At 44.7% G+C, this 26862-nt stretch overlaps 1 protein-coding gene and 1 long non-coding RNA gene across 9 annotated transcripts in view; both read right to left on the bottom strand.

Moving 5' to 3' along the window:
- LOC139048130 (uncharacterized) overlaps positions 1-26862 on the bottom strand; it is a 424803-nt gene that overhangs the window by 116393 nt on the left and 281548 nt on the right. The gene's annotated exons all lie outside the window — the stretch shown is intronic.
- LOC139047598 (uncharacterized) lies at positions 22528-23899 on the bottom strand. Its single transcript, XR_011507247.1, has 3 exons — positions 23833-23899; positions 23639-23698; positions 22528-22580 (listed from the first exon to the last, which is right to left on the bottom strand). It is a non-coding gene; the product is annotated as an uncharacterized lncRNA (long non-coding RNA).

Below are 26862 nucleotides of genomic sequence, written 5' to 3'. Positions count from 1 at the left end.
ATCAGTGCGAGTTATGGTGGCTAACGGTTGCAAACGTTCGCGCGTAAATACCGATGAAAAAGTTTCGTTCAGTAGTTGGGAACAATCAGTGTCAGTTATCGCTGCGCCGTCATGATCAGTAAGGACGATGTCAGAATTATGCTTGGGATTAATGACACGCCAAAAGCGCCGAGGGTTAGTTGTTAACATGGATGACAGGTCCCGTTTATAGAATTGTCTGCGCGTGGCTTTGAGTAAACTTTGGTATTCTTCGTCACATGCCTTGTACCGACGCCAGGATTTGGATAATCTATTTCTGTCAGCTTGCCTGAATAATCTTTTTTTCTTGTTATTTAGGCGACGAAGGTTCAGCGAAAACCAAGGAGCAGTGTTATCAGATTTTATGGTAATGACCGGGATGTATTTATCTATGAGATTAGTGAGTGCATTTTTAAGTAGTAACCAGTTTTCTTCTACTGTCCGCGACAAGTAATCTCTCAGAAAGTCGATAGAAATAAGCGATAGTTCATTGTTAATACGATCAAAGTTAGCTCTTTTGTAGCACCTAATCTGCTTGCTGATAATTTGCCTTTTGGTAAATGAAGGAACAAAGCGACCAGTTAAAACATCATGATCGGATAGACCAGTAATATGAGTTATTTCAGAACATATATCTTGATTGTTTGTTAAGATCAAATCAAGAATATTAGAAGAGTGTGTAGAACATCGTGTTGGGCTTGAAATTAATTGGGTTAGGCTGAAATCTAGACAACACTGGAGGAACGCATGCGACTCTGACTGTGTGCTACAGGTTGATTGTGTGGACCATGCTATGTCGGGGAAATGAAAATCACCAAAAATGATTACATTAGAGTGTGGAAACCGATGAGTAAGTTCAGTAAAAATGCGATGAAATTCTGCTGTGAACCCATGAGTGAGGTCCGGTGGGCGATAAAAGACACCAATAATTACGTTACTTGATCTGAACTTAAAACAAGTTACTACGCATTCAAGGAAAGTGCTAATAACAACGGGCACTACGATATACTGTCTGTTTATTGCGAGGAGGACACCACCACCTCGACGATTTTTCCTATCACAACGAAAGATATTAAAATCAGCTTCACAAACGAATATGTTTTCATTAGGAGTAGCATCGTTCAACCAAGTTTCAGTTAATGCTATTACTGTTGCCGACGTTGAGTCGATTAGTGAAGATAGTGCGACATTCTTAGACATAACGCTTCTAATGTTAGTGTATAAAAAGCAGCAACCGTCCTCAGTATTATACGTACTATTTGTTAATGTACGTATAATAGGCCTAATATTTATGTGCGTGCGTGCGTGTCTGTGTGTATCTGTTTAAACAAAAGTCTTAGCCTGCGCTCGTGTTGTCTAGCCTTCTCCCGTTTTTTCGTGCTATCCGTCAGATTCATGCTTTGGAACATGATCAGAAGCTACCAAACGGATGACATAATACATCTACATGAGTTGGCGTAGATAAAGGTTACTGTGCAGTGGGGTAGGGCATCATCTGTGTTTATTTAGCACTAATGCGCTTTTGTTTCCAAAGCTTCTGACACAGTGATTCAAACTATACATGTGAAAACAGTGGTGCACGTTGCAAGGAAATTTTACAACACTTGTAGGCAAAACTCTGTGTTGTGAGAGGTTATAGAAGCTTGCTTTCAACTTGCTTGCTGTAAGTTTCTACAGAAATTTATGAAGATCCTTCTTCAACTTCTGCGTGCATCGTATTCATGACTCACTATAATACTGTCAACAATTATAACCTCTATGCCAGCCGTTTCAGTAAAGAATTCTTTAATATTGTTAAGGGGTTAAAAACAGTCAGACGTATATTTACAGGCTATTTACAATAATCGTAGCGGCGGACAAGATGGTAGACAGCGCGCCAAGTCCAGAGCGTCGTCTTCCTCCGACCAAGCTGACATCTGCTTCGTCAGCGTGTCACATGACCCCCGGTGGTGGAAGCACCGGCTCGATGCTGGTTTGGAGGCGGGTGAGTGATACAACTTAAGACGCGCGACATGGACCACGTCGGAGCGATGCTAAGCCACGGTTGGCTCAAGAGGGGTGATTTCGCACGTGACGTCAGTTACATTACGCAAGACAGGATAAGGGCCGGAGTATCGTGAAAGTAACTTCTCCGAGAGGACAACGCGTCGCGACGGCGACCAAAGGAGAACCAGGGTGCCCGGTGTGCAATGGATGTCACGATGGCGCGCGTCATGTTAGCGCCGCTGATTTTCCTGCGACTCCACAAGTAGACGTCGGGCAATGTGGCGTGCTTCTTGAGCTTTTAGTATGGCTTCACGGGCGTACTCGGACGTGGAATTCAGGCTAGCAGGCAGAATGGTGTCGATAGGTAGCATAGGGTCGCGGCCAAACAAGAGGAAGAATGGGGAGAAGCCGGCAGTATCATGGCGAGACGAATTATAGGCGAAAGTAACGAACGGCAGCGCAACGTCCCAGTCGCGATGGTCAGCGGAGACATACATGGACAGCATGTCAGTAAGGGTGCGGTTAAGGCGCTCGGTTGGACCGGTCGTTTGTGGAAGGTAGGCAGTAGCAAGTTTGTGTTTAGTCGCGCACGAGGGCAGAATGTCGATGACAACTTTAGAAAGAAAGTAGCGGCCGCGGTCGGTGAGGAGCAGTGGCGTAGCCAGAAATTTCGTTCTGCGGGGGGGGGGGGGGGGGGGGGGGGTTGGGGGGAGGGCTGACATTGCAGCTTGGCCTCCTCCTTAAGGGGACGTTTTAGCTCGGCTGCTCCTATCTAAATACATGTAGAAGAAGAATTCGTTTTTTCTCGGCAACCACTGCACCAAGATTGACGAAGCTTGTTGCATTTAAAGAGAAATTAAATTCTAGTGACTGTTTGTTTTGAATTTTTCATTTAGGTTGTCCATTCTTTGTCAAAATTGTCGAAAATTCCCAATTTTAAGTAAACAAACATAGCTTTAAACTTCATAGTTTTGTTTACTGAAAATTGGCAATTTTTGCCAATTTTTAACAAAGAATGGACAACCTGAATGACAAATTGAAAACAAACAGTCACTAGAATTTAAGTTTTCTTTAAGTGCAACAGTTGCCTCTAATAGTAAATTTACAGCGGAACAAATTAATATGTTACATAAGTATCTCAAAAAATTTAGTATTATGGAAATACGGCTTTTGCAGAACCCTTGCACACAACGTAACCAATTCACGTAAGATACAAATGGACAGACCAAATTTGTTCGAGTTAACTATTATAGTAGATGGCATTTACAGAAGCGCGATATGTGTTCTTGATGCAGAGCTATTAGGTTGTAAAGGTCGTGATTCCATTATTTTCAAACTTTGACATTTTTAAAGATAATTTAAACAAAATTCAGGCCCTAAACCGAATTTCCCCTTTCAACAGGCACTAGAATTCAACTTTCTCGCTCAAATGCAACAAATTTTATTAAAGGCGAACCAGAGGTTATCTCAGAAAAGCGTCTCTGCATTTTACATGTATTTGAATAGGCCGCGTCAGAGTCGGGCGCGAGCTAAAGCTTCCTCTTAAACAATTTGTCGAGTGATCAATTACATAAATAATAACTGCATTGTCATTGCCAAAGATGCTGCAAACGAATTGTTGAACGCTACGCACTGTCAAAACAAGTAAAATTTGTATTTTTTTCATAAAGGAACATACCCGTAAGTCCCGAAAATTGTGCCAGAAATAACTTATATCAACGCTTCCATGTTTTTCTATATTTAATAAGTCAAGAAAATATCACACGAACTTTAGAACTATATCAGTTCGAAACCAGCAAAGCAGTGCATGCCCCTGATATGAAAAATGTAAAGGCCATGAAACTAACAAGCTGAGGACAAATATGTTAATGAGACTTTGTTATTGAAGAACCTTGTTTACATACTGGCACACATGCAACGGCCAGTGAAAAATCTCAATGACGCTGTCATTTCTTTCCATGTATTACGTAGGAGCAGCTGTCGCCAGTCATGTATCCTGAGTAATTGCACTGAAATTAGTGTCGCAACAGAGAGCACGTATACAAAGCAGGAGTTCTGCATGATATACGAGGGCGAGTCAAATGAAACTGAGCCAATGCGAATATATGACAAACGGAGTACATTATTTAAAAGTAGTCTCCATGAGCATTTGGACATTTGTCCCACTGACTAAGGAGTCGCGTGATTCCTGTCTCATAAAACTCCTTGAGTTGCTGCTTCAAAAAGTCTGCAACTGGCTCTCTCACGTCATCGTCCGACACGAATCTGGTTCCGTTGAGCTGTTTCTTGAGGTGCCCAAAAATGTGGAAGACGCAAGGCGACAGGCCTGAGGTGTATGGCGGATGTTTCAGCGTGTCCCACTTAAGCTTTGCCAGTTTTGTATTCACAACATCAGCGACACGGGGACGGGAATTTTCGTTGAACAAGATGACCCCGTTCGTCAATTTTCCACGTCGTTTGTTCTTGATTGCGAAACGCAGCCGATCCGAGGATTCACATATCGGAAACAATTTATAGTCTCTCAAGATTTAGCAGATACTACCAGCAATGGCTCCTGACTATCGAAAAAAAAGTAAACAACAGCTTTCCGGCGGAAATGACGGCCTTTGGTTTATTGGAGGTGGGGGGGGGGGGTTGAATTCGAATGTTTCCACTGTAAGCTTTGCCGTCGTGTTTCAGGCTCGCAGAAGTGGCACCATGATTCGTCTCCAATCACAATTGCAGACAAGAAATCGTCACCTTCATTCTCATACCAGATCAGATGAGTTAGGGAAGCGCCGAACTTCTTCGTCTTTGGCGGAGGTTTAAAATCTTGGGCATTCATTGCGCACACGAGATCCGATGACCGAGATGTTCATAAATTATGGTGTGAACCGAACCGTTACTGATGTTCACACGCTCTGCCAGTTCATCGATGCTTATCATCCGTTCTTGTCTCATCGACTCATCAAACACTGCAATTTCGTTGGGAGTAATTGCACAGTGGCTTTGGCCCGGTCCTGGATAGTCACTGTAACTTTCGCGTCCTTCTTTGAACCGTTTGCTCCAACGCTTCACTGTGGCCAATGAAATGCATTGTTCAACGTATACGGCAGCAATACGGCGACTAATTTCTTTTTAGGAAACACCTTCAGCTGTCAAAAATGTCACCACACCACGCTGCTCAACTTCTGGAGCTTGCATTACGTCACGCAATCATGTTCAACCCAGTGTATGAGAGCATTAAAGAACATTTATCTTCACACCTGCGTGTCACTTTTGTAAATGAGAGATGCCGGGTGGGCTACACGCATGCCTCGTAGATAATGAACCGAACCATTATTCCGCGGGGTGGGTAGGCTCACGTTCATTTGACTCGCCCTCGTACATTAGAAATGCGATCATACATTGGAATATACCAATGTGCAGTTACAGCTTGATAAAGGGCAAGAATGTGTCACTGGAAACAAAGTGCACTGCACATACACACAAAACCTCGCAACAAGTTATCTAAATATACGTATGTTTCCAGTAAATCTACGTATCTAAGAAAACGTCACTGTATATAGTGCGTCTAACAAGGCAAATAAACATGTTGCGCAATCACAGGTTCACAGAATCCTAGATCCCGCCTCCAGTCCATCCCTCCCCCTAATGTATCGCGTGCGACAGAAGGCGGCGCGCTTCCTCCCCGCTTTTCTCCTTTGCGCACACAAGACTGAGCCACCATCGTCGACTGAACCATGCCCCCTCCCCCCCCCCCCACGCTTTCACTCGCACATACTGCAAGCGGCGCGCGGTCCCGATGTTATCGCCCTTGGACATTAAACAGAACATTAGGGCAAAGACAGGAATGTGCTTGCAGTGTCCATATAATTGCTATCGGAATAATATAATAAGAGTATCCGCCAATTGAAGCGTCTCGTGGCCCTTTACTTTCTGTAAAAAAGTAACAAAATCGAACTTTTACCATGCGACATTTCTCTGCGCCGCAGCAATGTCTTCTTTTTGTCCTTTTGTGGGGCAGGGGCACCGAAATAAAAAAAAACGCAAAGGAAAGTAACTTGGCCACAAGTGAATGCCTACTTTGGGCACCCAATGTGGCTACCGCAGGAGGAATGAGGAGGGATGAACGTTTATTGTGAGAAACAGCGAGAAAGTGTTCTTTCTTCGCGCTAGGTGGGCGGCTCTCTTAGTACAGAAAGCCGTTAGCTAATGCCACAGCCCAGGCCCGGTCCACCAGAATTCGCTGATCTTCCAGGCTCTGCGCCTTTAGCATTGCCTCCCACGCTTCTTCGATCGCTTGTAGCGGTTCTGAGGCATCATCTGGACTGGTTCTCTCGTGGTGTGGGCACACCAACACCATGTGTTGGAGGGTGTCTGGTACATCACAATAGCTGCATAGGTATGAGAATTTGGTGGGGTGCATCCGGTGCATGATAGTTCGATGGACGTATCAAAAGAAAACATGAGACACGAAAGTCCACTGAAATTCTTACGCGTGCTGCTCGGTGTCCTGCACCGGCGATACAAGACTTTCCGGGGAGGTCGCATTCCAGTAAAAGCGGTACAATCCGTTGAGTCCACACAGTGATGGCGGCGAGCGACCATTGTTTCTTTTTCTCGTCTGCTAGCCAGAAACCGTCCAAAACTCTGCCAGGTGAAAATCCACTCGGCCAGAGAAAACCGAACGCGTACCAAAATGCGCCGCGCGGTGGTCGGGGCAACACAAGAAAAAAGAATGCGCTCTAGTTGGCTCTGGCAGCCCGCGGATAGGGTAGCGAGAACAAAAGAAAACAACCCGAAGAGGCTCAATGTTCCCTCGCGAATAAAAGTCAAAGCAGAAAAAAATAAGAATATAGTTACGTTTGCTGGCTTTAGTGTCTTTACATGGATGCGCTAGCATAGGTCAAAAAAAATATTTTTTGTGTGACATGACGCACCAATGAACCACTGCAACGCTTCGTCTCATCGGACCTCGCTGCGTGCTTTGGCAACTTGTCTGATAGTGTGTTGATTTGGCTTGTCTCGTTGTATGTTCCGATGTACAACTTTAGAAACGTGAATGCACCTTTGGCGTCACATGATTATAACAACATTAAACCCTCAAAGTTCCGCAATTGAAAATCTAAAGCACAACTTTGGAAATGCCAATGCATCTTTCACAACAAAAGTTTGTGAGAACTTTATACGCATAAAGTTTCGAGGTTGACATCCATGCACTCCGGAAGTTGCACGGAATCCGCGAGATGCCGCAGCGACCCTGTTCGCCAAAACGCCCTTGAAACTTTGTGCTCGGATGGGGCTGCTTGCGTTATGTGACTCGCGGTTCATGGGCTTTGCCGCGAAATACAGCCCGAGTTCGGAATGTTCGCGGTGAAATGTTTTTTCGAGCGGGAAAAGGACATTTTAGACTAAATCCAGAATGATGTCCGGCGCCGGGGGTTGCTTTGGTCGGCGTAGCATGGACAGCACGAAAAAATTTCAGGGGGGCGGGCTGAAGCCCCATAAGCCACCCCCTCCCCCTGGCTATGCCCCTGGTGAGGAGCTGTCAGGGGCACTGTGGTGAACGAAAACGTTCTCTAGGAGAAAGTCGGCGACATCGGTTGCACAGCTTGTCGGAAAAGCCCGTGTAATTGCATATCGGGTGGCGTAGTCTGTTGTTACAGCAATCCACTTGTTTCCCGAACCAGACTTGGGAAAAGGGCCTACAAGATCAACACCTACACAGAAGAATGGTTCTGATGGTACTTCAAGTGGTTGAAGGCGACCAGCACAGAGTGTGGTCAGCTTTTTGCGTCGTTGGCAAAGGTCATACGCAGCGACATAACGGCAGACGTCATGGTATAGACCAGTCCAAAAGAATCGCCGGCGAACACGGTCGACGCAAGTGTCACGGGCAGTCGGGACATCATGAAATTGGGCGAGAACAGTCTGACGCAGATGCTCAGGCACAACGAAAGGTCGGGCAGAACCATCCGGGCGCATGTTAGAGCGGTACAATATACCATCTTGGAGTTCGAACATGCGAAGGGAAGGATCGGGCGTCGTTGAAGCGAGCCGTTGAATAAGATCTTGTAAGGAGGCGACATTGTTCGGCTCCAATATCGCGAAAAGCAGCCAGAGAGAGATCGGTGACAGGTATGCCGGCCGCAGAAACGTCAGGAGGGTCGATAGGATGGCGCGACAAGCAGTCCGCGTCTTGATGTATCCGGCCGGTCTTGTATACAACTGAATAGTTGTATTCTTGAAGGCGCAGGGCCCAGCGGCCAAGGCACCCTGAATGATCTTTGAGGGACAAAAGCCAACACAGAGCGTGGTGATCAGTGATGACTGTGAATTGGCGGCCGTACAAATAGGGGCGTAATTTACCCACTGCCCAAACGAGAGCCAGACACTCGCGTTCGGTGATGAAATAATTGCACTCAGCAGAGGAAACAAGGTGGCTGGCGTATGAAATAACACGTTCTCGCTCTTGTTGTTTCTGTGCCAAGATAGCGCCAATACCGTGGCCACTGGCCTCGGTACGGACTTCTGTTGGAGCTGACGCATCAAAGTGATCGAGAATGGGCGGGGACGTAAGCAACTCAATCAGCTCGGTGAAAGCACCAGCTTGCTCTGGGCCCCAAATGAGTGCAGTGCCTTTCTTGAGGAGCTGAGTGAGAGGGCGCGCAAAGTTCGCAAAATTTCGGACAAACCGACAGAAGTAGGAGCAAAGGCCCAAGAAGCTGCGAACAACCTTGGCACATGTTGGCACGGGAAAGTCTTTCACTGCATGTATTTTATCGGGAACAGGGCGTACACCGGAAGAATCGACGAGATGCCCGAGCACAGAGATTTGCCGACGACTTAAGTGGCATTTCAACGAATTTAATTGTAGCCCCGCCTGACGGAAAACACACAGGATCGTCGATGGGCGTTCGAAGTGTGTCGCAAAAGTCGGAGAAAAAACGACCTCGTCGTCCAGGTAACATAAGCAGATGGACCACTCGAAACCATATAGGAGGGCGTCCATCATTCGTTCAAATGTGACCGGGGCATTACATAAACCGAAAGGCACCACTTTGAACTGATAGAGGCCATCGGGAGTAATAAATGCTGCCTTCCCGCGGTCCATGTCGTCGACAGCAATTTGCCAGTTGCCGGAGCGAAGGTCGATGGACGAAAAATATTGTGCTTCATGCAGGCAATCCAGGGCATCGCCAATGCGTGGTAGCGGATAGACGTCCCTCTTGGTTACCTTGTTGAGGTGTCAATAATCCACGCAAAATCGCTAACTGTTGTCCTTCTTTTTAACTAGTACAACAGGGGATGCCCCTCGGCTGCAAGAAGGTTCGATAATGTCTCGAGAAAGCATCTTGTCAACTTCATGTTGGATGATTTGTCGCTCAGTAGGTGAGACGCAGTAGGGTCGCCGATGGATCGGGTTCGCATCACCGGTGTTTATTCGATGTTTTACGACAGATGTTTGTCCTAGAGGGCGCTCTCCAAGGTCGAATATGTCCCAGTATGAGGCAAGTAGGCAATGTAGTTCATAAGCACGCAGGGGCAGAAGGTCGGGAGCAATCATTTTTGTTAGGGCATTCAAGTCTGAAGTGATAGGGGGCGAAGAAAGAGTTGAACAGGAGAAGCTGTCACAAGTTAAAGCCGAAATGTTGTAGTCGTTGGCTGGCGTTCTGCTTGTTTATTGATGTCATTACTGAACGTTGTGTGCGGCTGCTACTGGTTAAGACTTAACGTCTTCTATCTTCTTCTTTCCTCTTTTTATACGCATCAACAGCAGCATCGCATTGTTCCAGGCTAGAATATTCATGTGCCGAGCAACATTTATATCCTGGGAGTGCAGCCACGTAGCAAGGATATTTTTCGGGGGAAGGGGGCAACCCAAGGCAACCTTCTCTGCAAATGAGCGGTGGAGGGGGGTAGCTTTACTAGAACAAATGCTCACTGTTTGCAGTAAAGAAGTGTAAACTCGCAAAAGAGTAACCAAACAAGGTCTATCTGACAAGTACGCCTGTGAGATGCAGCTCTCCTGTACTTGACAAACACGGAACAACATCAAAGGAACTGGCGCAGGAAAGAAGCGCATGACGAACACTGCCAAGAACCAGTAAACAAGGGAAAGTGTAAAATAAAGATTTCTAGTAGTGTTATTTAATTAGCTCTGGAAGAATTATAGAGAAATATATATTTGCGGAACAATCAGACTTCTCTTGGATCCCTCGTTTACTGCACTACCAAGTTAAGGGCCAAAATTTACCCGTATGGGTATTTGGGAAGCTTCGTAACGTTGCATGGTCGACAGCCACGTGCAACCGCGTAGAGTGCAGGACGCTGCGGTTCTAAGCGTGCTGCGCCCACCACGTAAAGTTGGAAAAGCACCTACATAAGCACAGCAGAGAAGTGGCTACGTCCGGTGGCTCGAATGATAACTGTAGAAGCGTCCTTCAAAACTCGCGCAATTATCCTGACTCCCGTCGGCGTTTTCTCTACTTCCTTTTAAAACAAAAAGATGCTGATCCATAAATATTTTCACAAACAACGGTTATATGTGCTAATGTTCACTTTTTCTTGTCTGGCTGTTGCTGCGGCTCTCTCCCTTAGTAGATCGCCTAATTTCTCAACTCCTTGCGACTCTTGTTTCCCGTTGACAATTTTGCACGAGAAGCGCTGCAGAATAAGGGAAAAACCGGACGAACTAACGGGTGACAGTCATATTGCTTATGAGTTAAGAGTAATTGCAGGGTTTGACGATGGACGCTGTTTTGCATGATTTTATTTTCTACCTTATCTAACCCATATCATGGGTATATGGTTAAGAGAATCTGCCAGCGCCGCGGCGAGCCGTTACGCCACAAAATAATGAAGCAAAAGTAAAAGTTTAAGGCAACTAAGATTCTGTCCGGTCACCACTCATTCCATGAGCATACAGACCACTCGACTACGAACTGAATTCCTGGATGAGTGTAAACAAAGAAGGTTGAACTGCAAAAGGATAGACATTTGGGCGAGTTGGTACGGTAACATGGTCTTGGCTTGTAGCGCGAAGTGAACATGGACACAGAAGCGCTCGTCCTGTCTTCTCCTTTCTGTGTCCGTGTTCATTTCGTGCTACAAGCCAGGAAGGTTGAACTAAAGAAGTAACAGGGATGCACGTGACAGTTGCAATAGATGGTGACAACTGAACGCATCTGGAGTCAATCGCACGGGCACCGAATCGATGAAATAACTGGTCTTCATACCCCAGGAAATGTCGATAACCACCGCCATTCAAAAGCACTGAAAAAGCGGCAAAATGTTGACCGGCGAATAGCTGTCAAGTCTCAAGATTGATTTGGCGGCGCTTTAAGATTGTGTGCAAGGAGTGGTGGCGTGGGCGAGGGGGGGAGGGGGGCTCCACCTGGGTGCATGCCTGTGGGAGTGTATGAAGGCAATTTCATCTTGGGAGGGGTTGGTGACGTTTTATGGCTTGCAAGAGGTTCGAGAGTAGGATCCACCTTTTCTTGATTTCCAGCGGTGGCGGCGTTATTACTAAAGATTGTTCTTTCCTTGATCCAGGCAGCTCTTGCTCAGTTCTCTGAGGAATTTTATTTCTTCAACCGCCTGACGCTCGGCGTGGTGGGGTTCCATCCGCGGCACTGCGTTGGGCCGCAGTAGTTCTTCCATTCTATTTCGATTATTCTGTCGCAATTCGTGTCCTGATATGGAAATTGATATTCTACGCCTTCTCCTTGACTTTGACCACCTTTGTGGTATACTCGAGCTGGCCCGTCTAAATCAGTGACATCAAATTTCCCTGACGCTGGTGATACCATACTCAATGCACCGTAACTTCTAGTGCATCGGCCAGTGTTAAAATATTGAAGCCATTCGACGCTCCGAGATTCTGATCTCTAGCGTATCTACGTGGACTAACGTTAGTAAGAAAGCTGTGATGTACCTCTACATCGAACTGTGATTCTACTTCAAATATTCCACACAAAAGTTTGAAGCTACTTGTCGGATTAAGTGGTTTATTCGTTTGAGCGGGTAATACACCAAAATTAATAAGTGGTGGACCATATATTCTTATATGATTGTTCAAAGGGTGCTCAAAGAAATCTGCCTTTTCTGTATCCGAGAGATAATAAAAGTCCACATCTAAACTTTGCGCATGGCGATCTGACTTATGTATGCCACCCCGTAGACTAGATAAATTTATACCGCGAACTCCAACGTTCGCATTGTTTCTGTCAACTTTAGCAGCATTATAGAAATGACCGATTGGCGCTAACTTAAATCTATGGCTGCAATCAACGAGTGGCTTACCCTTAAGCAGAATTATGTCACTTATATTAAAATGTTCCAATAGCCTTGACTGATCGTCTTGTTTATTATATATCATTTTATAAATATTATGATGTCATGGTATTTCAACACAACATGTTATTCCAGAGTAGAGGATATAGAAGCATTCCCCCATAAAATTTCTTTAATTGCTTTCTGGGCGTTACCTTAACTTGGTGTACGTTCACTTTATCTCCCTGCTTGAAAGGCGTATGGAGGTGCCATAGATTTGAAAACTGTACCAACACCTACTGCACTTGGAACTTGGACTACAAGTTGAGAATTAACAAATCCACTGTTTTTCTGATTACTACAAATGGTAGTCGGTAACCAATGGGAGTAATTTTAACCTTTGCTTCCGTTGCAAATCATACACCTCCTAATTGCGCAAATTGTATTGTACTCATAAAATTGCTAAATTGTTTATATTCATACTTGAAAGTGTCGTTTTAAATCACAAATCCACAAATTAATTAATTGTAGTCTGCAACTTCCATTGATTAAATACATTGCTTACTTTAGCATATGCTCACTTACGTCCGCCAGTGCAAGCTCTTGTGTATTCTTAAACACAAGAGTTTGCGGGTTAGTGGGAATCAGTCCTCATGATTTTCGTATCAATGGAGGTAGGTGATTTTATTCATTATTTCTTTTTTATGATGTCATTGTAATGATGTCCCACTTCATATCACAGAGAGGATCGCCATCCGTCGTACGCATACATTCGTTCATGGCGTAGGCCACAGAATGAGCAAACCCAGTCAACAATTCCAACAAGGCCATGTCTGTTGGCTATGCGGAAATCTGGCATGTTGGCTTGTGGGCTTATGGGTCTGTGGGCTTATGGGTCTGTGGGCTTATGGGTCTGTGGGCTTATGGGTCTGTGGGCTTATGGGTCTGTGGGCTTATGGGTCTGTGGGCTTATGGGTCTGTGGGCTTATGGGTCTGTTGGTTCACCGGCCTATTGGCTTGTTGGAGTGCACGGCTAAGCCTACATATTAGGCCCGCACATACACAGCCTTGTGTTATTTGGCAGAAAATAAGTCTTTTTCTGAATACCTGACATTATTTTTATTTGCATCAAGTACAGGGTACAGGAAATACACAATATTTATAGTGTACTTGCTAATAATAAAACATTACTAAATGTACATTACCACATTATTACATTACTACAGTAGACTCGCGATAATTCAAACTGATAATTTGTACTTTTGGTTAATTCAAACAAAAATCAAATTTTTGGTTGGCTTGCCATGTTTTCAATGTATTTTAAGGCCGCTTAATTCAAACACCGCAATTCGGTTAATTCGTACTTTTTGCTTGTCCATACCGGAAAATTATCGGCTATCGTTGCCACCACTGGTGAAAAATCTGACTTCTTATATCACGACAACAGCGAAAAATGTTAAAATAAGCGCACTATGGCCTAAAAAAATAAAAGAAAGCGAACAAGGGCCTAACAAACAAACGTTCGAAACAAAAGCCTCCCGAAGGGCACATTGTTGCTCAACTTTCCGTGGTTTGCTAGCATGCTTGCTAGCCAGTTCAAAGCACGAAGTTCGAAATTAAAACACATAACCCTCAAAGCTTGTGGAAATGACAACTGTCCACCTGCGTTTGTCAAAACGCTCAAAACTGACGTAAAACCTGACGTAAAAACAAAGAGCACGAGAAAAGGAAAAAAAAAGGTGCGAAGTGACGCGAGTAGCATCGGCCGATTCCGAATCACGTGACCGCTCGTGCTTCTCTTTCCCTGGTCGCTCGCCTGCGCTGGTAGCATCATGTCTCCGCGGGGGAAGTACCGAACCCTTTCTGTGAAAGAAAAATTGGCAGCCATAGAAGAAGTTGAGGCTGGAGTGAAGAAGACTTCTGTGGCATTGAAGTATGGAATCACAAAAAGTACGCTGACAACGATTGTGAAAGCGAAAGACAAGCTGCGAAACAACGCAAGCCATTTCGCTCCCGACAGAAAAAGGCTTAGGGAGGCGGCGCATCCGGAGCTTGAGAAGGCAGTTTTTCTTTGGCTGAAGCGCGCTCGGAGCTGCAGTCTACCAGTAAGTGGACCAATCCTGCGAGAGAAGGTCGAACAACTGTCTTTGCGCTTTGGAATTGAAGACTTCAAGTGTAGTGATGGATGGGTGTCGCGATTCGAGGAGCGACATGGCCTCACTTTCAAAACAGTAAGTGGAGAAGCGGAAGCGGTCGATGAGGCGGTTACTACCGACTGGCAGCAGACGCGTCTTCAGAGCCTACTGCTTGAATACTCCCCGGCTGACATTTATAATGCTGACGAAATGGGACTGTTTTTCCAAGTGCCTTCTTCAGCAAACATTGTGTCGCAAGGGGGAACGTTGCACCGGCGGAAAGCTGAGCAAGGAGCGGCTCACAGTAATGGTTTGTGCCAATATGGATGGTAGTCACAAGCCCGAACTTTTCGTTGTTGGCAAATCGAAGCGTCCGAGATGCTTTAAAGGCGTCCGAACTCTTCCCGTTTCTTATGCAGCAAATACACGTGCATGGATGACGGAATCTTTGTTTGAGGATTGGCTGCGGAAACTTGACGTGCGGTTTAAGCGCGATAAAAGAAAAGTGCTGATGATAGTGGATAACTGTCCCGCTCACGGTGACGTGGAGGGGCTGGAGGCAATTCGTCTTGAATTCCTCCCTCCAAACACAACAGCTGTCCTCCAGCCTCTGGATCAGGGGGTAATCAAATGTCTGAAGATAAACTACAGAAAGCTACTCCTTAAGAGGATGCTAATGTGCATGGATAATTACATGTCATACAGCATAACACTGCTGTCGTCTGTGGGAATGCTAGCTGACGCATGGAGTGCAGTAACATCGGCAACGATACGGAACTGCTTCCAGCATGCCTTCCGATACCAGGCCACACCAGTGATACCTTGCCTGACTGCGCTCGAAATGAAGGTGAAGACTGCCTCCAAATGGAGAGCGATGAAGCAAGGCTAGTGCTTTCTGCACTCCAAGCACACAATATAGCTGCTGACCTCAGTGATTTTGCGGCTGCCGATGATAACCTCTGCGTGTGCAGGGAAGACACCCTGGACGACTTGGTGGCTGAGGTGCTGCCAGCACAGTACAGCAGCGAAAGTGAAGAGGAATCAGAAGAGCAATCCTCTGTGACAGCAGCACAGGCCTTCCACTACCTTGCCGAGGTCTGCAAATTTCTGATTGTTGAAGAAAATTCTCAAGAACAACTGGCTGCTCTTAATGGAATAGAGAACTTTGTTCTTAATGCGCGTGTACAGAAAAAACAATCAACAATTCATGATTTCTTCAAACGGTCTAGTCAGCCATAGATTTCCATTAAACTTGTTCTGGATCCTTCACCTCTGCTCTGTTTTTGCTGTGTAATTAATGAGTGAAATGTTTAAAATATGATTTAAGTGGATAATTAATTGTAATGTGCGCTGTAATCTTGCACAGAGTCATATATGCGAGAACTTCCGATAATTCAAACTTCCTGATAATTCAAACAAAATCCTGGGGTCCCTTCGAGTTTGAATTAACGAGAGTCTACTGTAAATGTACTAAAATTTCGCGTGCCACTGACGCCAACAACATCGGCACCGAGTGGTTGAAGTGGGTGAAACGCTTCGAAAACTTCATCGTAGCCTGCAGTATCGCAGCCGATGCCCGGAAGATGGCCATACTACTACACTACGCAGGGGAAGAAGTGTATGTCATACACTATATTTATACACTATATACACAATATTTACTGTGCACTACCCGATCCTCCCGCAGCCGCAACTGCGTCTACCATTTGAAGCACCGGTGGCTCCAGTAATGCAACCCCTCTCTACACCGCAGCACGTAGGAAGCTCGATGACTATGACTAGTAAACAAGAAAAATAAACAATGCATAAACATGAGAAAATAACAGATAAACAAAATCAATACACAGAAACAGAAAAGCAAGACACAAAAAGAAAAGCTAAACATACAAAAACAAACAGAACATGAACAACAATAACGCAAGGGAAACACTGGCAAATCAATGCTCCCCACTTATGACAAGAAGGATGCTGTTCCACTCAACGTGAAAGTTAACTTTCACGTTGAGTGGAACAGCATCCTTTTTTTAAATACCGCAGTATGCAAAGTTGGTTGGGATGGCTCAGGGAGGGCGCGGGCGTCAACCTGCTGCAGGTGGGTGGCGGGTGCTGGCGGCACGAAGGATCATTTGCGCCGCATGTCACCCAGCTTCTGCGCAAGGTTCTTGCGCACGTCCTTGAGCCTCTTGCTCTGGGCGTCTTTAGGCACATCGCTGCCCATGTATATGCTGAAGAGAGCTGCAAGTAAAAAGCAAATGGCGAATTCAAAAACACGTTTTAAAAAGATCGGTTGGAATATGTATATACAGGGAAGGCTTCCCATAAATGCGTAAGGCTGGAGTGCTGAAACACGTTTGTGTTTATTCAGTCTGAGTGCAAAGCGAATTTAGGTGACATGTTGCCAAAGAATGCAATGCACCTACATGTTAATACAACCAGCGTATGTTATAGGGGATGAAAGAGGCAAGCTGGCTTTCTGCTCCATTTGTTTAGGGTACCCGACCTCCCCTAGGAGGCACAGATGCAACCGTCCGCATGGATGCATTGTCCCACAGCCAAATGTGAGCTATGCGGAGGGAATGCACAAGTAGCAGGCAGCAGCAGCAGGCAGCAGCAGCAGGCAGCAGCCACGGTCAGCAAGACAGGTGCAGGAGGGTTTGCAAAGAAAGCTTCACTTAAAAAAAATTACGTGGATCGCCCGCCTGCACTGCGGGAATCAACGTAAGCGAAACTTTCTGTGGTGTTTGCTTTGACTGACTATATTAGCGGTGATGTTTACAGCAAATGTTTAATTTCTTCACTGTTTAGTACAATACAAGAGTGGCGAGTTAAGCGTTTCCTTGCATGCACCACTGTTTGCCTACGCAGTATACAGGCTGTCATTCACTTGTTTCGTGACTGTATCGGTTCTACCAATTCTCTGCCTCCACTCCCTACATCCTCTCTGCCAATATATCGACCACCCCTCCCGACAGTTGCACGTTGGTAGAAAGGTAAGCGCAGCAGCTTCTGCAATGCTTTTGCAAGGGATCACACATAATTACAGCTGTCAAGAGGGTATTGTGATGATGCCCAGGCAGTTCCCGAGGGCACTGTGCACATGCGACAGAATAGGAAGATTCCAACAAGCTCTTGAGTGATAAACAGCACAGCTAAACTAAACACACTGAAAGCTATCTTTATTGACAAAGCATAGCGAACCTAACACATGCAAGGAGCTTGTGGTCCAATACTTCAGCATACTGAACTTGTATGATTTATGAACGTTGCAAGGTTTGAAAAGCTGAATAAGCGAACTGTGCAGTAGTCCACTACACCAGTTGCAACAGTAGTTCACTTAAGCAGGAGTTATACTGAATTACAACATTTCATGGCATGTCACTGTATAAGATCTAATACACTATGTTGCAAACCTTTTAGTGAGGCCACTTTCTCAGGGGTTAATGCAGGCCTTGGTTCGGTCACCCCCTTCGAACGCGACTTGTTCGAAAGTGTGCCCGTCACACTGCGGCTCCTCAGTTGCTCGGGCGTCCAAAAAACATTCGTCGCCATGCGGCAAAATAAAGAATCCGTCGGGGCCCGGAACAGAGTGCCCCATGCCTCCTTCTCGAGCCATTGACTGCTCCCTGCATAGAGCTGTAATATGAAGAATTACATTAGGCATTATATTTCTACAAGTGCAATGAACACAATCTAGTATACACTGACAAAGCATGTGTTGCATATGCCTGTGTCGGTGGACATTACATCCTACGCACTTGAGTTTTAGCAATTCACATTTCTGCATTTTCTTAAGTGTGAGCCTACCAGTGAAACAGCACAAACAATAAATTGTAAAAAAAGTTCCCTCGATGACTTTACAGCCAAGTGCAAAGAAATTTCGACTACATAAGAAGCATAGATTAATAAAGCCTAGCCAGGCAAAATTTGACATTTGAAATACAAGCGGAAAGAAAAGCTAAAAAAATATGCTTGATCCCTCTTTAATAAGAATCAGTTAAGCATGAAGTGAAACGTGTCTTCACAGAACTTGTTGCGTGTTTATTGTATGTGAAGAATTAAGCTGCAAGTTGCCATCGATGGCACCCCACCACTGCACAGAGATCCATGCTAGCGAAAGTTGCGGCATGACTCGCGAGCCAAAGACACTGCTCTGCATGCCCCAGAGCAATGCGCAGATCGCCATAAACATAGGTGTTTGCAAAACCATACAAGCTAACTGAACAGGTTTTTAGTAAACCACTTCGTGAACTCACACTCCACTGCAACGAAAGGCACACGATTTGCGGGTTGGTGGCCGTGTTGCAGGTTTGCTTGGCGTGCGGTGTCATGTTGGCGAGTGACATTCAGCTGCTGAGTCGCTTTGGCAAAAGTAGGAGCATTTTGGTCCAGCTTCGTGGTGTTTTGGGCAGTTGCAATGCGCTTAGCTTCAGGAATGTGAGTAGCAGAGTTTGCAGCATGCGCCACAAACCCGTTCTGCTTCACGCTGGCATGTCTCTCGCCGGACCAAAGCGAGATTTGCTCGTTGACGTAGCTGCCTTTCTGCGTGGCTTAGTGCAGCAGTTTTCTTAGTTGGTGCCATCGTAAGTGAAGCAGTAGGTGGTGTGTAAGCACTGCCGATGCATGTTGAAGCTGCACTCCGTAGGCGAGGCGTCACAGTCTAATCCGGTGTGAAAGACTAACATGTGAGGAAAGTGTTTAAGAAACGAAAGTGCTTTATGCCGGAGTCCACCGTCAACTTCCTGTAATGGATGTGACATCGGCGTGAAAACGTAAAATATGCTCTTTCTTGACAAAGAAAGCTCCGCCATCCAGGGGCACTGAAGTGGAGTACTGCATTGTGACACGAGCACTGACAGCAAGAACTTCAGTAGACTCAGCGCAGTGGAGGCTTCAATGCAGTGTAGCCTGATGTAGGCGGTGCAGGCCTTCTGCTGAGTTGACGACACAGTTTCCGCATATGGTTTGTCTTTCCTATCCCATTAGCCTGTGATGCTTCGTCAGCTATAAAGTGCAGCTTCAACATGCCTCATCAGTGCTTACACACCACCTAGTGCTTCACTTATGACGGCACCAACTAAGAAAACTGATGTACTAAGCAGAGCATAAAGGCAACAACATCAACGGGTTAATCTCGCTTTGGTCCAACAAGAAACATGTTAGCACGAAGCAGAAGACCTTCGCACATTGGCAGTGCACGCTGCCTATTGCATTCCTGAAGCTATGCACATCGCAACTCAACTGGCTGCCCAAGACACTACAGAGCGGGACAAAATGCTCGTAACTTCACTGAAGCAGCTCGGCAGCTGGACGCTAACAGGACACTGCGTGCCAAGCAAACCTGCGACACGGTCGCTGACCTGCAAATTGTGCGCCTTTCACTGCAGCAAACTGCGAGTTCACGAAGCAAACGTGCAACAACTTCTGTCAAGGCATGTTTAGCTTTCGTGTTCTACAAATTTCTATGAAGGAGGGATCAACCATATCTTTTTTATACTAAAACTGAAGATGGCGCCGTTACCACTTGCCTGGCATGAGCCCCCCCCCCTGAGATTAGGCAGCACCTGCGATGTAAAATATCTCGGAAGGACCTGTGCAAGGACTTATGTCATGGCCATCAACCCCACCTGGGTGCATACATCATCTGCTTAGGTGCTGTTTAGAAGCTGCCAATATAAAAAATCACCATCCCTGTTGTTTTGCCAAGTGAGCAGATGCAAGATATGATTGCAGTGCAATGCTTTCAAAGATCTAAGCGTACCTATAAATACTAGGCTGCATGGCCTAGTACGAAAATACAGGTTTTCATGGATCATAACTGCTCTTTCAATGAAGAAAAAAAGCAGCCCTCAAGGCATAATGAAATTACCTTTCCATCGTCCCTTTCACTGCCAATCACAGTTTGTAAGGCCTCTGAATGACCATCGAGGAGTGCTTCCTCCAACTCCTGTGAGGTCCAGGGTTCTAGTATATAACAAGCATTTAATAGGGATAAGAATTAGACACAGACGACAGTAAAGGTCAGGCAGTAACCAAACAGTCACACTGGCAGAAATTTTAAAAGAAATTACTACAGTTTTGACAAAATTATAAATCCTCACAACGATAGCTCTCGAAGTAATAAATGCAGTGAAAGTGCGCAGTTCTCAACATGCTGCTGATTTTGTGCTGTGCACTCATTGGTGTTGCTTTGCTCAAGACTTTCACCTGCACTGCCTATATGTAAAACCTGGCAGTGTTGCATCAGTTTTAGAGCACACTGCAGTAAAGCTAAATGTTGTCGCAATGTATAACAGCTGTAACAGACTACTAGAGCTCAGGTACTATGTTCATAATTTTGCAATGATTCTAGCTGTGGACAATGATAAATAAGTACTCTGAATAATTTTTTACTAGCTGCAAAGTACTGCTGATGTGTGGCAATTCATTCTACAGCACTACTTTAACTAACAAAACAACTAATAACCAGGCTGCTTTCTAATGGCTCATTATGGAATAGATGCTAACTCTAAATGGTGCTCTGCTACACAAAAGGCACCTGTAAAATATAGTGCACATGTGCGCTAAAAAAAAATTCAAATAAAGAATGCATGCATGATGAATAAATGATGGCTTTTACACATTACAAGGCACCCTGTATACACAGAATATACTACAAGCTATCATGTGTCGGGGAATAAGCTTAGATTATCCGTGTATATGACATGAAAGGTGGCCTGCAATTAGTGCTTCTGAGAAAGCTTGTTGGGAGGAACCAATATCGCCATCCCAACGCAGTGATTTTGTGCACTTCGTGTGACGGAAATGGCACCTAAGAGACGCATTATGACATTTGGTTAAAATGCCACAATATTTAAGATCACAGAATATCACGAGTACCGTGAAAAAAATACTTGCATGAAAATATATATGTATCAAAAGAGCATGTTTAAGAAAAAGTTTCCTACCGAGCTCCTCTGGCACCACTTGCTCGGTGCTGCTTTGGGCATCTTGAGAAACTGAAAAAAAAAATTCAGGTTTTTTGCCAAATTATATTTGATTAGTTCACTTTAAATAACTGCTAGCACACATTTCCACTAATTATCCAAGCAATGCATCAACTAAGTTGTAACAAAGGTTATGGGCCTCACTTGTCCAAGGATTTTCTTTTATGCACAGTGCACCAGAAATGCGTGGCGGTGCACTGTTATGCTACTATGCTACTAGAGGCACCAGCTTCCAAAAAAAAAGCTTTTTGTGCACAAAATCCTGTGCACAAACGCACAGGGCGCTTGAAGGCCATTTTTATCTCTGAGGCTTGTTGTTCTGCCGGGCTGCCCGATGGAGACAACGCACCACCATGTTTGCGCAAAGAAAAGTGGAAACACTACGTGTTAACCGATACGTATGCAATATGCTGGTACGGTTTATGCGGATACAAAACACATTATGCTCAATGGGATTTGACTTTACTACTTTTAAAACGAAACTAATGTTTAAGGGGGTACGGTTTGACAAGGTTTTACTGTATTGCAATATAGAAAGCTATTCATAAAGGTTAGGCATACAAAAATCGAGAAATATAGTGATGGTTTCCTGAAAAAAAGAAGGTTGGCTTAGAAATAGTCAAGGCACTTCTGGATAAGGGTGTGTTTATCTGAAAGCTTTCTACACAGATGCGTGTGAGCAAGTGCTCGTGGAAGGTGCTACAGTATGTAGATGAGTATTGGTGACAGTGGCTAGATAAGCATTAGCGAAAGCACACATAAAATATTGGTTAGCAGGATCAAGTGTCTCACAATCCATTCATGATGACTAAGCAATGGTGTCACAGAAATATTTACAACCTGGTCTGACATAAATCCTATGGGGCTTTTAAAGGCTGCAGCTGCAGTACTGGGTGCTGAAGATAATGAACATGCAATCTTATCGCAAGGAAGTTCTGCAAAATTCGTGAACTATAGGAAGCTTCATGAAAGTGAAAAAAATATCATGCACTCAACAGTAGCATGAAGCTGCAGAGAAATTTGTAGCCTTGTGCTGCGTAAGGTGGAGGACAATTTTTTAATTTCAAGGAATATTAAGACAACAGCAGTCATATATGAGGATGGCAAACATGAAAAAACTGGCCCTGTACATGAAGTACTATCTTACCCGAGGGCTGAAAAGCTTCCACGTCACCAGCACCAGATGGCCTGTCACTAGGTTCTGCAATGATAACACACCAGTAAGTGTTTGTACAGTAATTTCATATATTTCAAAGTAAACATGTCAGTGCAGCACCTTGCAATGATATGGCTGATTAATTTGTTCTGGACTTCAAACAAGTAACCCTAAGGCAATGAGAGAGATTGCTTTGAACAGCATTCACAACATTCTTGCCCAGCCTTGTCCCATACTGGAGCCAAGTGCCCATGGTATGTTTATGTCACGAGCTCCACTACCTTTTTCTTTTTTCTGCACGGAATATTTTCAGATTTGCTTGGCTGTATTTCAAATGAAACCCACAGTGTTCTGCCAACTTGTGCACTGCGGACGAACCCTATTAAACAAGATGCTGTGCTGTCTCTGCTAATTTGGTGTAGCGCATAATTTTGCTTGAATTTTCAGCTGTTTCAGCCTATGTACTATTTTCCAGACACAACCATAACGAGACCACATTTGTTTACAATGTCTAAACCTGGTGCCCCTTGCGAGCCATTTACCAACAGGAAAATTTGTTTATCGGTAATGTGGTACTTCTGGCCCGAGGTGGCACGACACTGTATCCGACAACCCCTGGCACAAGCACACAGTTGAGCATTTAACAAAACCTTCTTTCGATGGATTGATTCATGGGGTTCAACGTCCCAAAGCAACACTGCGGATGTGAGAGATGCCATAGTGGAGGACTCTGGAATAATTTGGCCGCACCTAAATATAAATCTAAATCTAAATGTGTGTGCTCGCGTTTCGCCCCCTTCGAAATGAAGATGCCATGGCCAGGAATCAAACTTGCAAGCACATGCTCAGTAGCACAATGCTATAGCCAATAAGCCACCACCGTGGGTATCGTGTTGAATTTCCAACTGCACACATTCCTTGTACACTGCTGGACACATTGCGGCCCCAATTTACAGTCCTGGGGTACCTTATTACAACTCAATCAATATAAATGCCGATAAACATCTCTGTGCAAGCGGCTCCTGATGGAAGCTCTCTAAAAGCAAATGACCAGTGGTCCATAAAAAGAACTACGCAACAGTGGCATATAAGAAATCTCTTACCAAGCTGCTGTGACCCACATTCCTCGACAGAAGCAGCTGAAGCCGCAGCTGCAGTGGTTCCTGAAGACCATACAAACAATGAGTTATTACAATGTGGGCAACGTATACTAGCACCCATACAGCCATAAAAGTAAGATTTATCTGAGTGTGCTAGCTAATTTAAAACTGCATATGTGCACTAAATGTTTTCTCACCCATGTGGTGCGACAGCTTGTTGGCTTCACAATGTGGCCTGCTGCGGGAGTGCAAGCCCAAGTCTGCAATGATAATGTTCCAACGACAATGTTTCTGCTACCTTCAACATGATATCAAGCACATAGATATGTAAATGTATAACCTAGCAAATGACATGACAAATTAATTGTTTTTTGGTTGTCAAAGGGAAAGCAAGATCCAATTCTAGACATGTTGTAGACCTTAGTGTATAGAACTCTACAACATAATTATGGGGCCCCGAGTTCTTAATTATAAAATAGAGAAAGAACAGAAATTGCTTGCGACTACACTGGCCCAGCCACAAAGTACCTTGAGTCCTGTATAGAGAACTTACAGCAGCTAACCGCATATAAATTCTCTAAGATGACTGGTCTGACATGTATTTCAAGTGGCTATATCCCAGACATGAACAGCTGCAATGCACAATTTTAATTTTATGTGAAATGTTTGCAATGTTTAATCCCAGGACTGAACACATGAATCACTTTTGCCAATATATCTAACGGTCAAAATTTAACTGTATAGATTAAATGCAGGTGCCTGGTTTTTTTCTGGTGAAGTAAAAAAAAAATTGGTACGATCATATAGTGAAATGAAGACAACAAAAACTAAACTTGGAAAATGAACCACATAGGTAGCTTGCCTTTTGCTTCAGCACCAGAGCTCCGTGATTGCGCAGGAGCTTCAGCACCTACTGCCACGTCCACACACCGGGTATACCGGATCTTGCTCTCTGAAATTATTATTACAACACTATAAGTCTAACTCATCAGGCACGTTATTGAGTATAGGTAAGCTGTACGTTTGTAAACATAGAGGCAGAGTGCAGGAAAAACAGGCGACGATACTGGCGTTTCTTTACTATTCACCTCTTTGTACAATAACTTTTATCCAGTAGGTCTTGAACACATGGCCAGATTTACTTATACTGCTTTCATGGGAAACTGATGGCAGTAGAGTTGGTTCAAATTCATTTCAAGTTCAGACTCTCAGTCTGCTTGGTTGTTTAGAAACAAATCCGATAACTTGCATGAAAGTTCAAAGTTAGGCTACTACACATAATTCAATATAAGCAATGCCATTGTATGAAGTAGAGTCAGTGCAAAACAAGCACTGGTGATAGAATGACAGAAAGCTGAGCTAGTTGGTAAGGATTCATGATGCAAGAAAGGGGTAAAGCGTGCAGACACGGACACTAGAGAAGTGGACAACCCGAACACTGACTATCAAATGAAGGAAGCAGTGAGGTGAAATAAGAAATAAGACACAAAACTCATCTGCGCATGCCCTGAAGTGGTAGCACCACGCGTCAATTGAGAACACGTGCCGGTCTACAATGTTGGCATGTGTACCCGATTGTACCCGCACGTGCATGAATGTCAGCACGTGTACCCAACTGACACGTGTTGCTACCATTCCAGGGCATGTGCAGATGAGTCTTGTGTCTTTTTTTCTTATTTCACCTCGGTGCTTCCTTCAGTTGACAGTTGGAATTCATGCTGTCCACTTCTCTAGTGTCTGTGTCTGCACGCCTTACCCCTTCTTCACTGGTGATAGGTGCATGAAAACACTGCTGCCCAAGTGATTTTGTCCTGGCTTGATGCCTGCCATTTCGTTTCTCACTTTGCCTATGAGCTGGTGCTACAGCAGATATACAGGCACTATCCTAAATGTACATGCGAGACTTGGAACAAGGGCATAACCAAAGCACAGAAACAACAAGCCCAATTTTCAACATTACTAGTGATGAATTCCAATGATGGAGTGAATGCAACTTCCGCTGCTCTTTTTCGAGCAACACTGTTGCAATAACAAAGTGATGGTATGAGTCACGTCTTCCAATGAAACTGAGAGCAGATATTGCGCTGCAACCACCTTGTAAAGCACTTAAAGCTGCTCCGCAAGAACCAGCAGAGTTGAACAGCAAGTACACACCGTACTGCCTTCATGCATGCTTTTTCAGTCTTTTACTTCCCACTATGACATGGTGTAGCACCTCGTCAACCGTTTCTTGTGGTGCAGGTGAATCAAACCGACCTTAACCTGGCCATTTGCACACAGGTCAACACAGGTGGTTTCATCATGGAATACCATGGTGTGCTAAGACAACAACCACTGAAGGCAGTTTTTCTATGCAAATGAGGGCGGAGGTACCTTTACCAGTACAAATGTGAATAATGCCCACCATTCGCCATAAAGATGCGTAAACCTGCAAAATAGAATTGAAATAAGGTGTACCTCACAGGTACGCCTGTAAGATACACCGCTCCTTTACTTGGCAAACAAGGAACCTCATCAAATAAACCCGCGCAAGACAGAAGCGCCGGAAGAACACTGCCAAGAACAACTAAACAAGCAGAAGTGTAAAATAAAGATTTGTATTGGCGTTTTTTGAATTAGCTCTGGAAGAATTATAGAGAAATATATATATATATATTTGCAGAACAATCACAGTTCTTTTGGAACCCTCATTTACTGCTGTACCAATTTAAGTGCCGAAACCAACTCGTATTGTTATTTGGGAAGTTGCTTAACGATGCGTAGTCACCAGTCCCGTGCAACTGCATGGAGCGCAGGACATTGCGGTTCTAGACGTACTGTGCACACCGCGGAAGGTTAGAAAAACGCCCACATTAGCACAGCAGAGAAGTGGCTACGTCAGGTAGCTCGAACCCCCCCCCCTCCCCCCGCTGGGTGGAATTTTATGTAAAACACTATCATAAGAACATGCAAAGGTCACTCACCAGTTGTAAAAATCTTCGATGTCAGAGCTTTTTGCAGCTCTACATTCATATCCAGAGTGCTGTTCAACCTTTTCTCCAGCTCCTCTATTTTTTTGAGGAAGCTCGATTTTTGAGCTAGTAGCTCCTCTCTCAGAAGAGCAATTTCTTTTTGCGCTTCATCTAGTTGGCCACAGCCGTCACTGCAACATGTGCATTTCGGTGTGCCAACTCCTTCAATCTGAGCTGCAAGCTCCGCCTCAACTGTGTTTTGAGTTTCGAGACGAA

The sequence above is a fragment of the Dermacentor albipictus genome, chromosome 7, assembly GCF_038994185.2.
Source record: "Dermacentor albipictus isolate Rhodes 1998 colony chromosome 7, USDA_Dalb.pri_finalv2, whole genome shotgun sequence".
NCBI lineage: Eukaryota > Metazoa > Arthropoda > Arachnida > Ixodida > Ixodidae > Dermacentor > Dermacentor albipictus.
Note: the sequence above shows the minus strand (reverse complement) of the source record. Positions and strands in the feature narration are given on the sequence as shown.